Source organism: Palaemon carinicauda, chromosome 18 (assembly GCF_036898095.1).
Source record: "Palaemon carinicauda isolate YSFRI2023 chromosome 18, ASM3689809v2, whole genome shotgun sequence".
Lineage (NCBI taxonomy): Eukaryota > Metazoa > Arthropoda > Malacostraca > Decapoda > Palaemonidae > Palaemon > Palaemon carinicauda.
This window is the reverse complement of record NC_090742.1, coordinates 97,149,990-97,168,616: the sequence shown is the minus strand read 5'-3', so window position 1 is coordinate 97,168,616 and position 18,627 is coordinate 97,149,990.

Below are 18,627 nucleotides of genomic sequence, written 5' to 3'. Positions count from 1 at the left end.
GCCGGCGTAAATGTGATGCCTCTGAAATTATTGCAATCAGTCAGATCTCCTTTCCTTGCCATTTTCACGAACACTCCTCACTCCTATTCATCAGGTTTTGCCTTTTCCCGCCACATTCTACAAAATAATCAAGAAAATATTTTGTGAGTTACTTTATTTTCGTCCAATATCATCTTAGCAGTTATTCCATCGTAGCCAGGGCCTTTCCATATTTTTAGATTTTAATTATAGCTTCAACTTCAAACCCACAGAATTCAATCATGGTCACATCAAGGTTTTCCCCAGTTTCACGTATATGAATCAAATTATTCATTTCATATGTACTATGAATGACATCGCTAATGTGTCCCACCTAGAGTGGCCTTTCTTCATCTTCTATTGTTACAATAGACGAATCAATCTTTTTAATGGGTATATACTTCTTTTTCTTTGCCCCAATAGAGATTTCTTTAAAGATACTATGAGCAATACTTACACCAACGCAACTCCCTCAATTCATAGCTTTTCATCTTCATCAGCTTTCTTGTATAATTATTCTCTCCAGCCATTTCTGATTCTCCTTTTGACGCCACCACCAATAAAGGAACACTTGGTATGCTCTACCTTGTAATTTTTATTACCTCCTTGAAAACTTTCAGTAATAAATTTTTGCCTTGTTCTCTTCCATATAGTATCCCATGTATCATCCTTCCATGGTTTTCTCCAGGTAAATACAAGTCCAAAAACCTCACTACCAACTGACTGATATGTTTTTATTTTCAAACAATTCTTCATTCATTATCTGTTCTTTGTCTATTAAAGCTTTTAATACTGCAAATCGATTCCCACATTCAATTGCTAAAGTTTCTCTGTGCTCATTTTCTAGAAGATCACCTGTATCATACCTATGTATTTTTTCTATATTTCTGTTTGGTACTATATATGTATATATATATATATATATATATATATATATATATATATATATATATATATATATATATATTTATATATATATATATATATATATATATATATATATATATATATATATATATATATATATATATATATATATATATATATATATATATATATATATATATATATATATAGATAGATATATATATATATATATATATATATATATATATATGTATATATATACATACATATATATATATATATATATATATATATATATATATATATATATATATATATATATATATATATATATATATATTATAACCCTATATTGATGTTCATCCTTCACGCTCTCAGGAATTCATTATTATATAAATATATTATATTTCCAAATTAGGAGGGTGTTTACAAATGTTTCCATAAGGTACAAATACTTCATAAGTAGTGATGCCTGATATATCAGATGTAGTGAATGCTTGCCGGAGAATTTGTTAATGATATGATGGTCTTAAAGTTACATTATTCTATTTAGTGATTTTAAGTGTTTGTGAATGTTTAAGAAATAATTTGACAAAAGCGTCGATAATGATATTTCGCTCAATTTCCCTCCTCTTTTATTTGTGATCTACGAGGCAATACTACCTACCATATGATATTTATAATATAATGACTTTTAAAAAATAGATATAATTAAAATTTCTATCAAAATACTATTATAGTTTGAAGTGAAAATATCGTATCAATAATGAAGAATTTTCGTTTCCTTCCGTGTGAAACTGTGATTAGAACAATGTTTTCTATATCTTTGCTTTGTGTAGAAGGGGTGATGATATTAAAGGATTTACATTGGATATTAGAGATATCCTGAATTATGTAAGGGCAATAAACTGAAGAGATCTTTTAAAGAACATTAGAGGGTTATTATGATCACGGTAGTAATGGAAATGTTCGATGTGAACCCACGTCATTGGAATGTAAATTAAGGTAAGTCCGACCTTGTTAGTTAGGAATTAATAAGAAAATAGTTGGTGTGAAAACACACACACCCACACAAACACGAATACAAATGTGCATGCATGCGCACACACTCACAAACACACACGCACACACACACGCATATATGTATGTATATATATATATATATATATATATATATATATATATATAGATATATATATATATGTTTATATATATATATATATATATATATATATATATATATATATATATATATATATATATATATATATATATATATATATATATACATATATATATATATATATATATATATATATATATATATATATATATATATATATATATATATATATATATATATATATATATATATATATATATATATATATATATATATATATATATATATATATATATATATATATATATATATATATATATATATATATATATATATATATATATATATATATATATATATATATATATAAATATATATAATATATATATATATATATATATATATATATATATATATATATATATATATATATATATATATTGGGGGGCTGAAGCCATGTCGTCCTGATGGAAGGTTCCTAATAGTAGCTTCCAAGGCATATATGAACTACAGTGATATTCCAAGAGAATTAACCTTTAGGTCTCCAGAATTCTAACTCCTGGTCCGAATATCCTTAAAATTATCTTAAGGATATCACATAAATCAGGGTACGTATATCTTGATACGACACAGAGCAATCTTCACCCCGAATAGCGTTTTCGCCTTGAGGGGGAAGAGTGGCAATTTTGGAAGGGCAGCCATTATCAAGGTTACCCTATTTCCCATACTACTATTAAGTATCAAGATGGCGTTTATTCTTAATTTTGTAGCGAATTCCCAGGGTGGTGTTCCCTGTTGATCTAAACTTTTCGATCGATTTTACGAGGATTATTATGCAATCTCCAGCTTCTTTCACCTCTGGAAAGTTGAGTATTGATTCTTTACAGTGTATATAATTTTAGCTCCTGTTTCACTGTGAAATTAGAGTAATTTATTGTGCTTAGGAGCTAGGCCTGTTACTGGAGGCGCCATGGGCGCTGTCGTTCATTAGGCATGTGTTATATAGTTAGTAGAACGTCTTCTTGGTTGAAATAGCCTTAATAAATTATGAAAGCTATTTAAGCATAATTATTCTTGTAAAGATATTTATGGTATGCAAAATTTTCTTTTTTCTATGTCGATCGTATACGTTAGAGTTTTGGTGATTTAGGTAACTGAGATCTCGTCTTGCCTAGGATACCTAACCTAGGCGACGTAGTATACTTTCAGACATTTCCCCGTTTACCCTTGTGTATCGTTTTATCGATTCTAAGGGAGATAGTATATCTCCTAGAATTATATAAATTGATATTTGTCTCCTATGGAGAGTCATGGGTAATCCCTCTTTCCCTCTGAGTGCCGCCGCAGGCGGCAACTCTTTCTGGTCTTGTCATCGAGTAGTTACTCCGGCTTCACTAGGCTAGGGTTTTTCTGTGTCCCACCTTGCCGGCGAGTGTCCGACGTTGATTTTTGACAGAATCTCAGAGTATTCAGTCTTTTGCCGGCGGCAGGCCGACAGGGTGAGTAATCACTCCCCTGCTGGCTTATAGCCGCCGGCATAGGAGGCTAAGCCCCCCTAAACCGCACCTAGGGTGGTGGTATGGTGCTGCCACCTTCTCCCTACGGTTTAGAAGACTAGTCCTATGCTGGCAGACCCTGGGCTGAAAAATAGACAATCTTCTACAACCTAGGAAGGCGCCAGCCCTGAAACGATGTTTTTCCTTTGTTGAGAGGGGGTGGCAAACCTGCCGGCTCCTCCTAACACGTTTTCGGCAGACTCTAGGTTGAAAAATATACATTCTTCTGGCGCCTAGGACGGGGCCGATACTGAAACAGAGTTTCTCCCTTGTGTAGTGGGGGCGGTAACATTGCCGCCGCCTTTTACATTTGATGTAGGACATTTCCCTGCCCCTCTCTGTTCTTTTACTATGGCCGTCGACCTGCAATCTCACCGCTTGCCGGCGGGTTGCGGGGCCGGCTTGGCTCCTACATAGCAGCTGTTTGGTCACTCAGCTTTCCCTTATGGACAAGGATCCGGGAAGGTTGAGCCGGCTATGACGGCTGCCAGCAGCCATAACGGCTGCCAGCAGCCATAACGGCTGCCGGTGGCCATAATGGCTGCCGGTGGGAGACCCTTCTGTCACCAAGGTTCCTCAGTCCTCCCTTGGACTGCCGTCCACAAGTCCTGTAACCGGGGTACTAACCCGTCCGTGGCATGCCGGCTGGGCCGGCGCCGACAGGTACTTACTCAGTCGGCGGGATGCCGACTGTACCAGTGCCGCCAGGTACTAGCCTGCCGGCCATGTGCCGGCTGGACTATGCCGGGAACGGCACTTATGGTTGGATTGAAGCCTGAATGATGCATTCTCCCCTTCCATTTGAACCTTCTTTCTGGAGGAATACAGTAAATTATATAATTACATTCTTATTTAGTGTAAAAATACACAGTAATAAGGCAGTCCTTCACTCCATGCTTTCTCTCTCCCTATCAGCTAGCATGCCGGCGGGACTGTGCCGTCAGAGACTAGCTATGCCTGCTATATGCCGGCTGAATTACAGTATATTATTATACAGTAGTCAGTATATTTGCAGTACAGTATACACTGCAGAAAGAAAACTATTGTATATATTATACAAGTAGCTATTTTCCAACATATCTTGGATATCCTTGCCCAGGCTTTTGCTGGGACCAATCCTACATTGAAAGATAGAATTCCGTCAATACTCTGATTAGAAATCAGTTTACATTTTACCCTATAATATTAAATAATTTAGAAGGGCCAGTGGTAGTACACTTTCTATCCTTAAAGGTAAGAACCCTTGTCTTTGAGCTTCCCTGATCAGGAAACTTTATGGTTTTAATATTGGAAGGGAAGGTCACAGCAATTGGTTAGATGGTATACACAAGTATGTGTCTTTTCTAATTTTTAGTCCAGTCGGCGACATGCCGGGTGGACCATGTCACCGGGTGATAGCCATGCCGGCAGCACTCCGGCTTAACTACAGCATATGTTTATACAGTAGCTAGTATATTTGCAATATAGTATATACTGCAAATAGAAAGCAATAGTATTATTATCCAGTAGCTAATTTCTAACATATCTTGTGAACCCTTTTGCAGGCTTTTGCTGAGACCAAACCTATATTGAAAGAATAGAATTCCTTCAATACTCTGATTGGAAATCAGTTAATACTTACCCCACAATAATAAATAATTAGAAGGGTCAGTGGCAGTGTACACTTTTCTATCCCTAGGTGTTAGAACCCTTTTCTTCGAGTTGTCAAGATAAAGGAAACTCTTTATTTTTAATACGGGGGGAGGTTACAGCAATTGGCTGCGAGGAATACACAAGTATATGTCTTTCACTATTCCTTTCTAGCTTACTATCCTAAGCTATAATAATTAAAATATGACTAATTACATATTACTTATCAGGTGAGATAAACAATTGTATATTCATTCTGTTTTCCATTCTTTACAGGAGGAACCACAGATGAAATGTGATACAGTCTTCTGCAATATTAAGAGTAAGTACTTTTACGGTCATAAAGCATGCAGTCTCATGCCCCCTGCAATATTATTACTGAATCCCTGCTATAGTGGGACTCCCAAGTCTACAATATCTGCCGGACTGAAGTGACTGAAAGTTTTGATGATCCCAAGTCAATGGAGTCTACGGATGCGGCACGTAAGAAACTACGCAAATGGGTAAGAGGGTTCCAGAAGAACTCTCCGGGACCATACCTACCTAACGATAGGATGCGTAGTTTACTGTTCTCGAAAGCGAGTAGTGAAATGGTGGTGCCCTAAGCAGGATTCGCACCTCCCTTGCGTCCTGATTGCCATCGAGGCGGAGGACAGGAAGGCACTTATGGAAGAAGATGATGATGTCGTGTCGGAATACCTTCCGTCTGTGCCAGACCTCAAACCGTTAGCCTCGACGTCTTCACCCTCTACCTCTCTATTAGGCAAAATGACCCAGTCACTGGCCCATCTTACGGGTCTAATGGAAAACTTTCGCAAACCAGGCGAAACAAAGGAAGCGAAATTCAAGAGAGAGAGCTCCTTGAAACTCCACTCATCGCCTCCCGAGGGTCATTCAATCGACCCAGAGACCAAGACATCCGGACATGCTCCAAAACATATTCCTGTAGGTATGCGGAGCTTATGCCAATTTTGGACGGCAAACTCTACATCTCAGAGAAGATGGGTACTGTCCTGTTAGATGAAATCCAGTTTTGGCCAAGCTTTAACGCTTTCCCCGAGTGCTTCATTCGACTGAAGCATGAACCAACATCCGAAAAAGAGACGGAACCGAAGGAAGTCATGGTTCTCGACCACAATAAGGCACAGGCTGAGAAAGGCGGGTTACTCTGTGTCAAAAGTGTCCTTCTTGAGTAAGCAACACCCTACCTTTCTTGCTCCTGCTTCGATAGCATTCCCCTTTACGTGGAAGGCATTTAAATAGGTTGCCAAGGCAGTGGAGGCAGGCAATCCATGCCCTGCACTTGAGGAGTGCAGGCCTCTGTCACTAGCGTTGCCCATGCAGGAGAAGGATTGGAAGGAAGTCCACTTAACCTTCTCAGTAGGGAAACTGGACCTGGACATCGCTGGACGACAGTTTAGCGAGAATCTCCCTAATCTTTCTGAGTTTCTCTTGTGCAAGGAACAAGAGACAAAGGAGAGACTTGCGGCCACCTTATCCCTACAAAACTGCATAGAGATGTGAGCAGCCCAACAAAGTACCTCAGATATGCTCATGGTCCTGGACAAGATGCATATGGCCACCTTAGTAAAAAACCTATATGCCTTTATGAAGGCTAGGAGAGCCTGTCGAGAGTTCGTGTTCGCTGCTGCAACAGTCAAACAGGAACCCAAGAAGCTGATATCTTCTGACATCTGGGGTGAAGATCTCTTTCCAAGCAAAGTAGTCAAAGAGGTAGTCGAGAAAACCACCACGGAGAATAGGAACCTTCTCCAGGATTGGGCATCTCTTCATAGAGGAAGTCCTCCCCAGATGTGGGTCCCCAACCTAAAAGAGAGACGGAAAAGTCTAGACTTTTTCCTAGGTATGCTCTACAATATCCCACAGTTTCTATGACTGCGGTGCCCCAGGTAGGCGGTCGAGGAGGTAAACTTCTGATCAATCGAAGCAAAGACACGCTTCTGGTAGGAGGGAGGCTCCAAGAGGATGGTTGGACCTTCGATTCTTGGGTCTAAGGCCTAATCAAGATCGGACTAGGATGGAAAATAGACATGTCACCACCATCATTTCTTCAACTCTTCTAAAACTCTAACCCCGTATTAGAAGAGTATACCCTATAGCTCTGGAGCATACAGGTTATAAGGAAAGCAAAGTCCTTCAAATCCAAGTGAAGACTGCTTTGTGTTCCCAAAGAGGACTCAAGAAAACTCAGTCATTCTGGACTTGTTGCCACTCAACAAGTTAATAAGAAAAAACAAGTTCAAGATGTTAATCCTTGTACACATAGGACCCTATATATATATATATATATATATATATATATATATATATATATATATATATATATATATATATATATATGTATATATATATATATATATATATATATATATATATATATATATATATAGATGGTATTATTATAATATGGTCCCGTGTCTAGGAACTAATATATAATGTTATATATATTATGACTGGCAAGCTATACAACCTCTCAAGTTCCTAACTCACCTGTTTGTTTTTACGTTAAATCTGTTACACTTCGAAATATTTACACCCGAGCTCCGATACAGTTATATAATTCCCAGACAGCAATATACAAAATACTGAATTTCCAAAACTCTATTATGTATACTCGAAACAACCCTGGGAAATTATCATTGCAATCTATTTAAAACCACCTTCTACTTCGATTCTTCAATAGATACGAGTGCTTATGAAATAAACACTGATGATTGAATAATACACTCTCAACAAAAGAGATATATTCATATATAAGTTACAACACTGAAAGAATTTACATAAAAAAAAATAATCTCTTGAAATATTAATCCGAAACAAATCTCACATTAAGACAAAAATGTTACGCTCTGAAAATTATATAATCACTTGACTCAAAAAATTTACTCTGAATAAAACCTTGAACTAAGACAAAAGGAATAATACTTATGAAAATTATACAATCACATGTTCCACTTGAAATTAAGTCTAAATACAATATTTAAGTTTGATACTTAAGGAAAATCTATAACCCGATCTTGATAAAAATACCTTTCAACTTACTACAGAGCCACTTACAAAACTTTACACAATGCCAACACTCACCCCAACACAATAAATTCAAAAATACCCTCAACTTTTTTCGTTACATTTCCACATACGATATATGTTGGGGCACAAAATCACTGTGGAGAGGACACACTTTAGGTACTAAGAGAGACTGAGGGAAGAACTTTGGCTTTTTCACAGGACAGCTGCTTCTTTATTAATGCCATGCAGCCCTGGAGGTACTTATGTAAGACTTTGCTACTTTCAGAATTTTCCAGATACGAGATCTTGAAGCATGGGGGTTGGCCTAAGGGCGTAAGGTTGCCAAAAAATACTCTCACAGATGCGTACCGACGCAACAGGGAGACAAACTCTCTCAGTTATCTCTGCCCACCTTTATCTTCAAAAAAAAAGAATATATATATATATATATATATATATATATATATATATATATATATATATATATATATATATACATACATATAAAATCAAACACTAGGGCCCTCAAGAATCTTCCAAAACTCCTCATAAAATAATAAAAGAACAGTATATAAGCCCTTTTTCACATCTCTTATGGTCACAAAACACTCTCAAATAGTTATGTAAGACTTCGTAGCAGAAATAATTAAATAAAAAGTTATTTCTCAAAAATAATGTAAATTAACATATACTGACTTGAATAAAGAATGCAATGAAGTTAACGACGGAAGTCTTACATAATTTACATACAAACTTACGTTTACAGCAGAGGATCTCATTTTAGGGACTGGCTATTCACCTTTGCAATGCATATATGATGATATAAATAATATACTACTGTATTTACTCAACACTTGACCAGCTTCGTAAGAGTATGTATGAATATAAGTACTTCTGTGGAGAAAGGTTAGGTTTGTGTTTATGGTGTATATAAATTATGCTCACTGAGAATCATATGATTGAGTTTCCGGCTCTATATAAAATAAAAGATTAGTGGTTTCAAGATTAAATGCATATATACTTAAAAGATGCTTACGTAATAGCAAAAGCTGGCATAAAAAAATGATTACTTGAGCTTATTATCTTACCTATTTTTGTTATTGTTATGAATGTACTTTAAAGTGTGTCATAGAAGTTTCAAATTTCTAAGGTATAGCGATGTTTCATTATACAATTGGAATCTAGTCTTTTTTGGTCTATATTATTTGGAAAGATAGTTGTTCTTCCACTGAGTATCTGCGATATGACTTAATGACCAAGGAAATTGCATTTTTTTCTTGCCATATCACTTAAATAGACCACCCAGTGTTCTTCAAATAAGATTATAACTATATTATACTTTTTAATTCCTAAAGCATTTTTTTTGGCGGGGGCGGGGGGGGGGGGGGGGTTACTTGTTCAAAAATTTTCATATTGTTTCAAACATAATAAGGCAAATTATGTTTATCTTGATTATCCTAATATAGCCTTGATCGTTTTCCAATGAAAATACTTGAATATATTAGATCCTCAATAGATCTTATGATTTGGCCAGAAAATTATAAAACAACTTTATATTCTGTATGTGTGTGTCATCAATTAATCAGAAAAGTAACTGAGTCATTGAGTATAGTCAACACATACCTGTAAATTACGTAAGAATAAAATGCAATCAACAAAAATGATAATGACCTGCAGTGAATTCAACATTTCCTGTTTTCAAGTATAGAAATTACGTCTATATTAATATTCTTGAACTTGACAAGCCATCGCAGCGTAAAGATTAAAACTTTTCAAAGAAAATTATGTCTTTTTCACTTTCAAAATTAACTGAATATTATGATCATATGGAATCAAAATTAATATTAGGTTAAAGATTAAAGGTCTCTGGTTTCAGTTCAAGTTTCATCAGAATAGATACTCACCAAAATATGAGTTCGGAAAACCTAACACCCTATTGTGGTGCCTAGCCACACCAGTGGCCTCTTCAGTAAACAGCCTAAACTCAGTATCACGGCCTCAGTATCAAATTCAAGGTGAACTCATCACCACTGTTACAAGCGATAGATTTCTCGTACGAAATATTTGTCAGTTTTCCTCGTTTTACTTATATTTTTATAATCTTCATTTATTCAACAAGTCTTGACATTTCAATTCTTACTATTAATGTTCACAACAACCTTCTTAGTTTGCTAGCGTACAGCTATAATGGTGAAATATTTTTACTTATTGTAATGTACGTGTATTTCATACGCTCTCATATACTGTAACGCTATTATCAAATCTCTCTCTCTCTCTCTCTCTCTCTCTCTCTCTCTCTCTCTCTCTCTCTCTCTCTCTCTCTCTCGGATGAAAGAAAAATCTGTTTTAACTTGCCATTGCATTTTTTATAATGTGAATGTTCGTATGCCATTGTTATCCTCAATCATTTGTATATATGCTTGTTATGTCATTTGAAATAGCTCATGTCCAGCTCGCCTTCCGTTGAGACTCTTATCAGCTTGCCACATTGGTGACACCAGGATCGCTGCCCGTCACCATCTCACTCATTGCTGTTCCCTTCCAGACTCTTCTATACGTGCTATCATTATTATTATTATTATTATTATTATTATTATCATTATTATTATTATTATTATTATTATTATTATTATTATTATTATTATTATTATTATAACCCTAGTTGGAAAAGCAAGATGCTATAAAACTAAGGGCTCCAAAAGGGAAAAATTGTCAAGTAAGGAGAGTCAATAAAGACATAAATAAAGGATGTTAGAAAAAATTAACAACATCAAAACAGATATGTCATATATAAACTGTAAGGGCTTATATTAGCCTGTTCAACATGAAAACATTTGTTGCAAGTTTGAGCTTCTGGAGTTCATCAAATTAAACTACCAGATTAGTAAGATCATCCCGCAACTTAGTCACAGTTGAGATAAAACTTCTAAAATACTTTGTAGTATTGAGTCTCATGATGACGAAGGACTGACTATTAACATTAACTGCACGCTTAGTTTTGCAAACAGAATGCAACGATCCAGGAAGTTCTGAATGTAAGGGATGATAAAAATTTGGAAAAAAAAAAGTATGCAACATTCTTAAGGACCGTCCGCTATGTGCGCCATTTTTTTTCTGCTGATCCAAAATACACCATTTATATATATGTATTAGACATATATGATACCTTTATCATATAAAAATTTAGAGTCATTTAATCAAAAACTCTTTAAGCTATTAGCAAAAAGCATGATTAAATAAAGCAAAAAAACTATAGGTACATTTCCCCCCACTAATATGGCACCAGTTGTATTGAATGTTATAACATAAAAAACTACTTCAGAAACTGAACAATTCTGTTTGACGGAATTTTGATTTTTTTTTTTTTCGAATTTTTATTTCTTCTCCTCGTCTAGACGCAAAATAATCGAGAAAAAGAAACTAAATATAAAATTAAATTTCTGTCTCGAAAAATTATGGGATTTTTATCCCTCTTTTCAATAATATCATTCTCTCTAATATGGAACAGTAAATAAGTGAGAAAAATTTACCTAAGTGTGAATAAGTATGTTTTTGAGTTATGAGCTTCAAAAGATTTGCAACAAATTTTCACTTCTTTTCTTAAAGAAACAAGATAACATTATTGTGATAAATTTTATTGTTTATTCCTACATAAACGCATTAATAAGACATTGTACCAACCGTGTGTCACACGATTGTACATAGTTCATTTTGTCTATATATTATGCTTGTACCGTCGCTCTTCCCTCGCACTAAAATGAACACGATTAAACATGTCTGCTATTCTCCTCTGTAACAGTGTCTGTTTTTCAAACATGAAAATTCAAGTTGCTTTGAGCCTTTGTATATAAAGGAGAGTGTTCTAAAATAAATTCACTCACTTACTTTCACGTTGTTTTTGAGTCACAACCTTCTCTCGGCTCGTCACATTGGTGACCCCGGAGTGACTCGCTCCTCCCCCCTTCCACCCCACCGCGCCCCTCCATCGTTGGTACTAGGGCAGACTCCATGGAAGTTGGCGCTGCGGCTGCTCCATTGAAACTTTCATCGTTCGCCAGCAGAGAGGCGTTTGCTTGGTTTCAGCGTGCAGAAGTCCAGTTTCGCACCAAGGGCGTGACTCACTCAACCACCAAAGCAGATTATGTTCTCGTGGCGATACCCGAGGACACCTTCCCGGAAATATCCGACTGGCTTTGTGAACAAGGAGACACCCCAATAGCGTATGACGCCCTCAAAACATATCTTCTGCAGCAGTACTCGCCGTCGCCAGCCGCCCGTATAGCAAAGCTTTTCCAGCTCTCGCAACAACCGTTGGGGGACCAAAGGGCTTCACTTGCCCTCAAGGAAATGACCAGTATCGCTCGCCTACAACCTGCCGCAGACGGCTCTCCTCGTGAGGTAAACCTACTTCGCGCCCTTTGGATACGCCGTTTACCCGGACCTATACGCGCTGCCATACCCGATGTTGATAGTTTACCCATATAGGACTTGATGACCAAAGCCGACGCCCTTATGGACAGCCACTTCAAGACCTCCATCAACGCCTCCACCCCTGACGAGGAGGACACCTATTCAACGTCAACCGAAGCTGACATGAATGCCGTAGGACATACACGCCTACCCCATGACGTGCCGAAGCGGCGAAAAAGCCATCCACCACCCACCACTCACTCGCGCCCCAACGAACAACTTCTACAGCCACTTACTACCTCCCATCCGCCGCAGTTTTGCTACTACCACTTCAGATTCGGGGCAACCGCGAAGAAATGTGCCAAGGATTGTCAATGGCCAAAAAACGTGTATGTAGGCCATCGTTCGTGGCGTGGCCTCCCGTGTTTCTAATCTTTTCTTTTTACATGAGGCAGTAACGGGCGTGCAATTTTTGGTAGACACGGGTGCTTGTCGTTCTCTTTTGCCAAGGGTACTCTTCAGGACACGACGTAGTCTGTATACATCTGCCAACGTCCGCTTGGTAGCTGCCAACGGATCTGCGATACCCACCTATGGTTACGAGAACCTCACATTATCGTTCGGAAACTGTAAATTTAATTGGAAGTTTCTCGTTGCTGACGTCACATTGCCAATCCTCGGTGCGGATTTCCTCTCTCAGCTTCACCTTCTGGTCGATGTCGCCCACCGATGATTGGTCAACGCAGACTCGTAATTGTCGACACCTCTTCAAACCACCCCCTCCAACCTCGCTCTCCACATCAGCGCACCCACGGACGCCTACGCCCACCTCCTAACGTCGTACCCGGAAGTTTTCCGTCCAGAACTTTCCAAACGCCCACGGCTCCTGCCAAGCACGGTATTTATCACCATATCAAGACGACAGGAGCCCCGGAACGATTGGCAGCCCATGGTCGTCACCCTTACACATCGTTTTGAAGAAAGACGGCTCCTCCGTCCGTGCGGGGATTACAGGCGCCTCAACATGCAAACAGAACTGGATCACTACCCTCTCCCAAACATTGCCGACGTGACCTCCTACCTGCACAAAGCAAATGTTTTCTCTACGCTCGACCTCCTGAAGGGGTATTATCAGGTGCCTATGAACCCAGAAAACATCCCCAAGAACGCCATCACCACTCCGTTTGGTACATACACCTTCAATTACTCCTGTTTTGGCCTTCGTAATGCTGGGGCCACGTTTCAACGTCTCATGGATGGCGTCTCAGGGGACCTCCCCTTCTGTGTATGTTATGTGGACGACATACTTGTGTTCTCCTCAAAAGAGGAACACCTCTGTCACCTGCGCATCGTGCTCGACCGCCTGCAACAAAACGGCCTTGTAGTCCGGTACAACAAGTGTACCTTTGGCTCCAACGAAGTGTCGTTCTTAGGACACCGCAACACTCCTGAAGAAGTCCATCCCCTCCCTGAGAAGGTAGCAGCCGTTCAGGACTTTCCCGCGCCCTCGACCATTAAGCTCTGCAAGAATTTTTGGGCATGATCAACTATTATCACCATTTTCTGCCAGCCATTGCCGCCACTCTTGCTCCCCTCTACGCCTCCCTCAAGGGCAAGCCAAAAGACCTGAAGTGGGGTCCCCTTCAAGAAGCGGCCTTCTGCAATGCAAAGAAGGCCCTATCAACCACTGCGGCTCTCACTTTTCCTATCCCACATGCCCCTCTCCATCTCTCCACCAATGCCAGCGACGTCGCTATTGGTGCAGTACTCGAGCAGTTGGTTAACGGCTCGCCCCGCCCATTGGCATTCTTCAGCAGAAAACTGTCCGAGACAGAATCGGGTTATTCTACCTTCGATCGCGAATTGTTGGCGGTGCACTTGGCTGTCCGTCACTTTCGCCATTTTTTAGAAGGTACGCCCTTCGTCATTCGCACTGACCACATGCCTCTGGTGCACGACTTCATTCGATAGTCTGACGCCCAACGATAGGATCCAGAGTATCAAGCATGTAGGACATCCTGCACATCCCTCTTTTGGGAAGACTTCCCCCTCGAAGACTCCAACACCACCCTCCTCTGTGACGTCAATACAGGTAGACCGCTACCTTGGATCCCTGCTCCCATGCGCCGGCAGGTGTTTGATTTCATTCATGGCCTTTCACATCACTTGTGCCGTTGTACTGCACAACTGCTGAAGACGAAGTTCATTTAGCACGGCATTTCTAAGGATGCTAAGGATCGGGTCTGCGCCTGTACTTCTTGCTAAACTTCCAAAGTACATCGACATACGGATTCAGGAGTAGGCACCTTTCCTCAACCTCAGCGTCGTTTCGCACACATTTACGTAGACGTTGTAGGTCCCCTACCCACATCACAAGGACATCGTTACCTGTTTACCGTAATCAACCACTCCACTCGTTGGCCTGAAGCCATTCCCATGGAAACTGCAACGTCCGCCTCATGTACATCTGCCTTACTCTCAGGATGGATTGCAAGATTTGGTATCACTGAGCATATTACTTCTGATAGGGGTACCACTTTCACCTCTCAATTGTGGACATCATTAGCGAATCTCCTGGGCATCACCCTACATCACACAACGGCCTACAACCCCGCTGCCAATGGAATGGTTGAACGTTTTCATCGCACCCTCAAAGTAGCTTTGATGTCCCACTGCAAGGATTCCAACTGGTTTACTCTGCTTCCCTGGGTCCTCCTGGGACTAAGGACCACTCCTAAAGATGCCCTCGACGTTTCGGCAGCTGAAATGATGTATGGCGATCCGTTTGTCGTCCCTGCCGAATTTTTTCCTTCTAAAACCTCCTCCGACGATATCCAGCGCATACGTCACGTCGTGGGAAAATATACTCCATGCTGCCAGACGTACAAACCCCCAGCAAAGCATCACATACCGACAGACTTGCACTCTACAATGTACGTCTTCCTGCGCAACGACACTAGCAAGCCACCGCTAACGCCCCCTTACACGGGCCCTTCCCTTGTGATCCGACGCAGTCCGAAAGCATTCCTACTAAACATTCGTGGCAAAGAAGACTGGGTCTCCATTCATCGTCTAAAACCTGCTTATCTCCTGCCATATGACCAACCTACAGTTCGTCTCTCTAGATCAGGGCGCCCTATTTAACATGTACAGTATGTCATTTTTAGGGGGCTAGCCATGTACCAACCGTGTGTCAAACGATCGTACATAGTTTATTTTGTGTATATATTATCCTTGTACCTTTGCTCTTCCCTCGCACTAAAATGAACCAGATTAAACATGTCTGCTATTCTCCTCTGTAACAGTGTCTGTTTTTCAAACATGAAAATTCTTGTTGCTTTGAGCTTTTGTATATAAAGGAGAGTGTTCTATAATAAATTCACTCAGTTGCTTTCACATTGTCTTTGAGTCACAACCTTCTCTCGGCTCGTCACAACATTTAAACCTTCAGTTTACTATTACTATGCCATGAGTTGCCAGTGATCTCTCATTGTTGCCAGTGTTTTAGTTAGCATGTTTCAGCTTTGTAGTTTTATTCATGTTTCCCTCTCTTCTTGGTTCTTTTCCTTGTTTTCTGCTTACTTTTTTGTTCTTTCTACGACCTTAGGTAACATTGGACTTACTATAAATATCCTGAGGACGTTGTGGAAACACAATGTACATAAGAACTTCAAGTAAACAAACATGCATTATAACTTCTATACGTCTTTGGAAACTCTGGCTGCTGTTCTCGTAGCTATTAGTTTTCATTCACCTACCCTCTACCAATGCTTTCCATTTCTGCCAAAAGTAAGAGATTTCGAAACATGAGAGAGAGAGAGAGAGAGAGAGAGAGAGAGAGGAGAGAGAGAGAGAGAGAGAGAGAGAGAGAGAGAGAGAGAGAGAGAGAGAGAAATAGTTAATCATTTTATAATGAGAGAATTTAACTCTGGAGTGATAGCATTTGGTTGATATAGATAGCAGCTCAAATTGAGAGAGAGAGAGAGAGAGAGAGAGAGAGAGAGAGAGAGAGAGAGAGAGAGAGAGAGAGATCAACCATCATTTGATTCTAAGAAAAAGTTGAGCATTGGTATTATAGGATCTGTATAAATGGCAGTTTAAAATAATTCGTTCAAGTGAGAGAAAAAAGGCCCTATCAACTGCATCTTTTCCTGATTTTCATATGCCACATGCACCTCTCATACTCTCCACTGTTTGGACCGACCTCACTAGTGGGATAGTAGCTCGTCCGTCCCATTGGGTTTCTCAAGTAGAATACTGTCCAAGGTGGATTCCGGCTACTCTACCTTTGACAGCGAATTGCTGGCGGTCCACTTGGCTGTCCGTCACTATCACCACTTCTTGTAAGGTACACCCTACATCAATCACACGAACCCCACACCCCTAGTGCGAGGCTTCCCTTGACAGTCCAATGCCTGGTCTGCCCTTTATTGGCATCATCTCTCTGCCATGGCTGAATGCAATTGTACTTTTCAACACCTCCCTTGGAAAATGAATACCGTTGCCGATGTCCTGTCAAGACACCTATTGGCCACCATTCACGTGGGATAGGATTATGATCCCTTGCCAGAAGCCCAACAAAAAGATCCAGAGTACCACTCATTTAGGACAGCGTGCACATCCCACTCTCTCGACAACTCTAATGCCACCCTCCTCTGTGACATCAGTACTGATGACCTATACCATGGATACCTGCTTCCATGTGCTGACAGGTGTTTTGTTTCATTCATGGCTTTTCACATCTCCTGCGTTGTTCTTCTGTACTGTTACAAAAGATGCAGTTCAATTGGTATGGCATTACTAAGGAAGATATGGATTAGCTCCACATTAGTCCATCATACCAAACCTCAAAGGTACTTTGACACTCGGATTCACGAGTGAACATATTTCCTTAACCTCTACGTCTCTTTGACCACATTCCCATTGATGGTGTAGGTCCCTTCCCACATCTCAAGGACATCATTATCTGTTTGCCATCATCTACTGATCCACTTGTTGACCTGAAGTTATTCCCATCGCAACTGAAACGTCTGCTTCATATACATGTGCCTTCTCTCAGGGTAGATAGCGAGATTTGGTATACTTAAGCATATTACTTTTGACAAAGGTACATCACTTTCACCTCTCAGATTTTTTATTCTCTTACGAATTTTAACTTTTCTTGTTAGGTTCTCTCATGCTTAAGCTATCCTTAACCAATCGCTAATCCCTAAACAACTGAACTTGATCTATTTTTCATTTGATTTTCTTCTGTCTCTGACTCAGTTTCTTTTTTATTCCTTCCCCCGATCTCCTGCTGCCCTGGAACTCACTGCTTTAACGCTTTCTCTTCCACTCCACAGACTATGTCAGTCAACTAATTTCCTTTCTTGATCCTGAAATAGGATCCCCGTACCATGTCACTTGTCTCCCTTTCATGCCACTTATTTCTCTTTTTTTCCTTTATTTATTTTATATAACGTATATAATTGAACAATTATGTTGATCCTGTAACTGTGTTCCTCTTAGACCATCTTGTCCTTACACGTAATCCTTGTGCTAACTTTTACACAGTTCAAACTTAATGAATCTTTTCTTTTCCTTCCATTTTAACGTAATTAAGAACATAACATCCACCTGCACTGTTTACTTTAACACTTATTCATCAGAACCCCTTTACCTTGTTCGTTTCCACTCGTTTGAAGTAAATTCATTGTTTTATTTTCAATATTTGTTTACGGGCTGCCAACACATGAGCTCAAGACTTGCATAAGGAGAGGAAATCCAAAACTAGCGAACGGACAATCTCAGTTGTGGTCATCACTGGCAAATCTCCTGAGAAGAACCCTACATCAGACAATTGCCTACAACCCTACTGCAAACAGAATGGCTGAACGTTTCCATCTAACCCACGAAACACCTTATATGTCCCAAAGCAAGGACTCCAACTGGTTTACTGAGCTTCCCAGGGTCCTTTTGGGAGTAAGGACCACTCCTTTAGATGCCCCGAATGTG